Source organism: Lactuca virosa, chromosome 2 (assembly GCF_052849685.1).
Source record: "Lactuca virosa cultivar CGN04683 chromosome 2, Lactuca_virosa_CGN04683_v6, whole genome shotgun sequence".
In the NCBI taxonomy this organism is placed as follows: domain Eukaryota; kingdom Viridiplantae; phylum Streptophyta; class Magnoliopsida; order Asterales; family Asteraceae; genus Lactuca; species Lactuca virosa.
In genome coordinates this window covers 73,861,378-73,868,317 of record NC_136427.1, presented here as the reverse complement: position 1 = coordinate 73,868,317, position 6,940 = coordinate 73,861,378, and the positions used below count along the sequence as shown (strand labels likewise).

Here is a 6,940-nt window from a genome sequence, read left to right as displayed (position 1 = left end):
ACAATTCATTTGTTATTAAGATATGTATAAGTAGTATGTTAATAAAAGACGAAGTCTTTTGAAAATTCGAACTTATTGATCATATATAAATAACAAATGAACTTTAACAAAATTCTGATAAATGTGTTATTCATATATGAATATAACTTGTGAGAAGAACTAATACATGTTTTATTCATATATGAATGACTGTTAAATTGTAAAAAATTAAGCATATTTTTATTCATAAATTATTAACGAATGTACTGTAATAAAATCTGATAAATTTTTGTTCACTTATGAATAACGAAAGCTGAAACTATAAAAAAAATTATTTTATCTTAAAACTATATCAATATGGAAATCTATTTATACAGAATAAAAAAATAAGAATTTTGATATATTAAAAATAGTTTTTCGATAAAAATAGTTCCATAAAAATTAAAAAAAAAATGTTTTTGTATAGATTAAGGTAAGGATTAGCATAATTTAAGGAAAGATGTTTGGTTTGAAAACACATGTGTATTCATTTCCTTTTTCCGCCGGTACGATGGAGGATTTAACGACAAAAATAAATAATTGACTGAGAATGATTCTCATATTCTTAATTTTGTTTATTTTGTGAATTGAACTTTTATATATATATATATATATATATATATATATATATATATATATATATATATATATATATATATATATATATATATATATATATATATATATATATATATAAAGTCAAAGATTCACGCGAACCCTATGAACTTTTTTCGTGCAAATGTTTTTTTTAAAGTGACTTAAGACATTAATTTGGTCTTATAAAAGTACATTGACAAAACAAAATATCGAAAAAAATGTGCATACACGAAAGGTGCATATGTACATATATGCACCTTTCATATATTCAAGATTTTTTTATGAATACACTTCTACATGATCGAATCAATGCCTTAAGTTACTTTTAAAAGAAATCATACGAAAAAGTTCATAGGTGTTCGGAAAATATATATATATATATATATATATATATATATATATATATATATATATATATATATATATAAAAGACTAAAATCCAAATAATTAGTTAGAAACTCATTTATTGTCTATATATATATATATATATATATATATATATATATATATATATATATATATATATATATATATATATATATATATATATATAACTCTTGTCATATAACTAACTTTGGATTTAAGATGTCGGGTTCTCACTCGACAATAAATGAGTTTCTAACTAATTATTTGGATTTTAGTCTTTATATATATATATATATATATATATATATATATATATATATATATATATAGAGAGAGAGAGAGAGAGAGAGAGAGAGAGAGAGGGCTGAAAGTATTTTTTTGAAACTGTGAAGGATATAAAGTACAAATAAGGTTCAATTTAAAAGGTTAAATATATAAATATTAAATATTACTTGGAAATGGTTCATCCATAGGAATTCATAGCTACATGTGACATTGATTTGAAAGATTTCACTACTTTTCCTAAAATTAACATTTCTATTAGGCTTGAGGGAGTGGGTGCGGTAGATGGTGCACTCCCTTGCCACATCAGCTTGGAATACCGTCCTCCCTGTGGTTTTGGTGCGGTAGAGACCGCACTGTGGCACTCCAAGGAAGCGCTCCTCTTTTGCTATTGCCCTTATAATTGACCGTGATTGGTCAGTTTCTAAAAAAAATGTTTTTTTTTCTTTTTTAAACCTTTTAAATTGAGTGTGACCCAACTCATTGGGTGTAGCATGAAACCATACTTTTGTGGTAATTGCTGACGTGTCGCCAACGTGACAGTGAAGAGAGTGCAATTTTTGTGACACCATTCTCTCTAGCCTTAGTGGATTGGTTGAAAAAGTTAAAAGTTGTCAGAAAATAAATCAGATTAAAATGTATCACCTAACAAATAATGATTACCGGGGTTAGATTATAAAATGAAGGGTAGCAATAACGTATCCCTTTAATAACTAAGTTATGATTTAGATTTTTTTTAATTCACAAATAAATATATTTATTAGAATACTATTTAGTTTATTATACATAATTTATTAACACTATTTTGATAAGTAAAAATATACATAAATATTTTTATTCAATTAAAAAAAAATACTGACACAACAATAATAAAATAATATTTCGACGTAACGAATAATAAAAGAGTTCAAAATTAATGTTTTTTAAAATTTATGTTTATATCTTAAAATGTTAGTAATGTATTAAAAAACTATTATAAAAATTAATGTTTGTATTTAAAAAAAGATTAAAAAAAGATGCATTTGATTAAATGATTATGAATAAAATGCTTAAAGATATGAAACGAAAAAGGAATTCAGCAAACAAAAAGAAAGTTATTAATATTAATAAGATTGTTATGAGGGTATTTACATATAATATGAAATTTAAAAGATATAAATATGAGGTTATAAAATGTAATATCATAAAACTAGATAGGCTACTGAAGTAAAGTTTTATGTTATAAAACACTTAGTTTTCTTCTAACCCTAGAAGATGATGCAACCGCCAAGAGTAAAGGAGGGGAGATTTCCGGCGACCTCCACGTCTTTTCCGGCGAGGTTTCACAACAACGTTCAGGCAATTCTGTCGACCTTCAGGCGACCTTCACTCGATTTCAGTTGTTAATAGTTCAATGGTTTCATTCTCATTCTCTTTCTCTCCGACGGTGATGGCTTCACTTGATTTCCGGCGTAGCTGTAAGCGATTTCCGACGAGCTTCACGCTCCCTCTCTCTCTCTCTCTCACACACACACACACACACACACACACACACTCACTGCTTTGTTTTTGGCGACGCTGCTAGCCTGTCCAACGCTCGTTCTCATTCTCTTTTTCTGTTTCCGATGACTTTCACTTTCTCTCGTTTTGTCTCTGGCGATAAACCGTAAACGTTGCACAAATAGTGATGGTCAACAACGATGATGGCAGTGGTTACAGGTGGTCGACGTTCTCCTTCTCCTTCTCTCTTTCTCTCTTTCAGTTTCTTTCTCTCTCTCTCTCTCTCTCTCTCTCACTATTTTGAATCCGTTGGTGGTTAGTGGGGGCCAACGGACGTTCAGACGATTTTCGGTGATTGTTAGAGGTGGTAGTGAGATACCGGCGGTGTTGAAGGTGGACAGGTGGTGGTTGGTGGACATAGAAATTTGTTAAATTTTTTTATTAATGATAATCATTATATTTTTATTGATTAATTTATATAAAATGGAAAATATAATAGGTTTATTTTTGTATTAATGTAGATACAACTTCCAATATTTTAATTTTATTGAAAAAGCTGACATTTTAAATGACATTTTAAATGTCAAACACTGATATTAAGGAACACAATTTTCTATAATTTGAAAGATAACATTTACATGCATTGGTTAAAATAATTAAAAGCTGTGAGGAAATAAATAATATTAAAATGTATCACCTAAAAAATAATTATTAGACTATCCCCATTCAAAATCCAACCCAACCTAACTATTCATTAAAAAACAAATTTCTCTTTCCTCCACTTACACAAACCAACCAAATCCAAACTTTCACTTCCATTAACAACCAAACGAAAATCATTTTTTTATTAAATAAATATAATTTATATTTCTTTTTTATTCAAATAAAACTTATTAAAAGTATTATTATTTTTAGAAACATATAATTTATTTATTTAAGATATAAAAATATTAAAAAATAGAAATAAAAATATATAACATTTGTCAAACATGCTTACTAAAAATGATAAATCAAGTTACAAATGTAGCATGATAAATAAAATTACATATTTAGAAGGTACAAAATACATATTATTCGTAATTTCCAAATTTTCTCCATATGTGCTCAATCAAATCGTTTTTTAGAGCGATATGAGTGTTTCTATCACGAAGTTGTTCCCTATTGGTCATATAATAAGGTTGCAATTCGTTCGGTAGAGTATTAAAAAGGTTGGTCATCATCTTGAGTAGAACTGCTGTGTTGTTGGTTTGCAGGTATGTCATTTAGAAATTCGGTTGGATCATAATAGTGAAGGTATGTGTCCCGTTCATCCTCAACGATCATATTATGAATAATGATACAAGCAATCATGATTTTCCCCATAACATCTTTGTCCCACACTAGACATGGAAGTTTAAGAAATGCAAAACGGGCTTGTAAAACACGAAATGCTCGTTCAACATCTTTTTTGGCAGACTCTTGACGTTCAGCAAACAACTTGGGTTGTCGGATTTGTGGAGCAGTTATTGACTTGACAAAGGCAGCCCATGAAAGATAAATGTCATCAGTGAGATAATATTTCATATTACTTTACCAACCATTCACAACGTAACTCACATTTGGTGCTTGACCTGCCAATACATCACTAAAAATAGGAGAGCGGTGGAGTACATTAATATCATTGCACGAACCTGGTGTTCTGAAAAATGCATGCCATATCCATAAGTCATACGATGCAACAGCTTCCAAAATGATTGTTGTTTTACCGCTTCTACCTGCATATTGTCCAGCCCAAACGGTGGGACAATTTTTCCACTCCCAATGCATGCAGTCAATGCTTCCTACCATACCTGGAAATCCACGCTCCTCCCCGACATAGAGTAGTCTTGCCAAATCATATTGGTTTGGCCTTCTACGGTACACTTCACCAAAGCATGAAATGACACCTTCTACGAAATGCATAAGAGCATCTCGTGTTACAGTTTCACTCATTCTTAAATATTCATCTTGTACATCTGCTGATGTACCATACACCAACACACACATAGCTCCCGTACATTTCTATAACTGTGAAAGACCTCTTCTATCGGTGGCATCACGTATTTGTTGAAAATATCTGTCATTGGATGTAATGGTGGACAGTATACGGAGGAATATAGGTTTTCGCATTCGAAATCTACGTCGGAAGATTACTTCGTCATATATTGGGTTGTCAACAAAGTAGTCTTCTATAAAAAGTGTCTCACCCTGCTCACGTTGTCGATCACGATACCTCCTTCTTGCTCTAGGAGGATGATCTCCTATGAGCATGTTTGGCATGCTTATGAGTAATTCAGTAAGAATGTCATCAGATTGTCGATTTCGTTGAGAAGATCGTGTTGGCCATTCATCATATTCATTCATATCGATTTCGCTGAGCAGATCCTGTAAGTGGATATTACCCTTCCTTTTTTTTAACTATAAATAACAAAAATACTTATAAAGTAATATGTAAAACAACAAAATTACATAATTAAATATCTTACAAATACATGAAATACAAAAATACATAAACGTATCTTACAAATACATGAAATACAAAGTACATAATGTAATATCGTACAAATACAGGAAATACAAAGTACATAATGAAATATCATATAAATACATTAAAACATACTGGAAATATACCATATGTTGAGTTACTTTTAGTTTCCATAATACTTCGCCCTTATAAAATGTTTCATGTTTTCGTCTTCAGGCGACAAGTGCTCCTTTTGTAACAATGTGTTGAGACCCACAAGTTGCATTTTCATTAGCTCTCTATCAGTGATTGTTTGTTCCCTTTGTTGATCCACGTCGAGTTTATTTTCCTGACGTCAACCTCAGTATATCTACTAAGTCTCATTGCATGAAGTTCTTCAACAATTTCATTAGAAACCTTACATTTTCATTTTCTTTTAGCCACATCTCTACCCGTTGGACGTTGACTTGTTGTACCACCACTACTTGGCGTCTAGGGGTTTGAGTAGTCCCCTTCTTCGGTAGTCCTTGATCTTTTTGTGTTGCCACCACTTTCTTCATTATCCTCCACACATGCAGGATGTGAACGTGTTGTGCCACGATCTTTCTGTTGGATTAGGTTTCTAAGCCCATAACTATAATTGGTATGTACTTCATTTGATTACGAGCATGGTCCTTTTGGGTTGCCTTCACTCATGCAACTTGACAGGATGACTACTGGAGAGAGGGTAAGATTTGTTATATGAATAATAAATTGGTACTCCAAATGATTTTATTAATATATTATAAGATTGATATATTATTTGGAAATCATATTATTAATTGGTTGTTAATCATAAATTAATTAGATATTAATTTTGGGATTAAAGGAACTGATTAATAATGTAGGGGCTGTTTTGCAAATCATTGATAGTTGTAAAGCCGGGCTTAGGACTCCTTATAAGTGGAGTGGACAAAATTTATGGGTGACCCCATAAGATTTCGTCCAAGGGGTTACTAAGGAGGTCCATGGGTTGTTTTGGGCTTAAGTTAGGAACTATGGTTTCCTTATTCAAGTCCAGCTTAAAGGTTAAGCAACCTAGCCCTATATAAACCCTTTTAAACCTAAGGATTTTCGGCCATAAGCTTCTAAGAGTTGCCATAGCCGATTTTCACCTCTCTCCTTCTTATCCTTGTTATGTTGAGTGTTTGTGACCCCATTAGAGGTGCAACACTTGGGGCACTAGGCTTTCAATGGTCAAAGGATTGTTCTTGTTATTACAATATAACAAGTGAGGTAAACATCTAACCCTATTTTATATGTCAATTTTGAAAATTGTATATGCTATATCAAGGGTTATTGCTTTGGTGTTCATATTTGTATGTTCAATAGAGAAAAACTTAGATCCAAAACAATTAGGGTTTCATGATCACATAGGATTGTAGATATGCTCAAAACCCAACAGTGGTATCAGAGCCTAGGATGTTTTTCAATTGAATTGGTGCAAGAGTGAACTGTCCAAAGTACAAGAAATCGAATTTTTGGTTGTCTGACACATGAACTCGATGAGTTCAAGTATGAACTCGACAAGTTGCATGAACTCGACGAGTCCACTTGCCTACTCGACGAGTTGACTTGTCAGTTACCTAAAATTTCGATTTTCAGATTTGATTTTGATTTGGATAATTACCATAACTCGTTTTTATTGCCTAAAATCGATTATTCTGATTAGTATCA

General features: G+C 31.3%; 1 pseudogene; it reads right to left on the bottom strand.

The window, feature by feature from the left end:
* Positions 1–3,942: 3,942 nt before the first annotated feature.
* LOC145157511 (uncharacterized) lies at positions 3,943–5,784 on the bottom strand (annotated as a pseudogene).
* Positions 5,785–6,940: the final 1,156 nt, after the last annotated feature.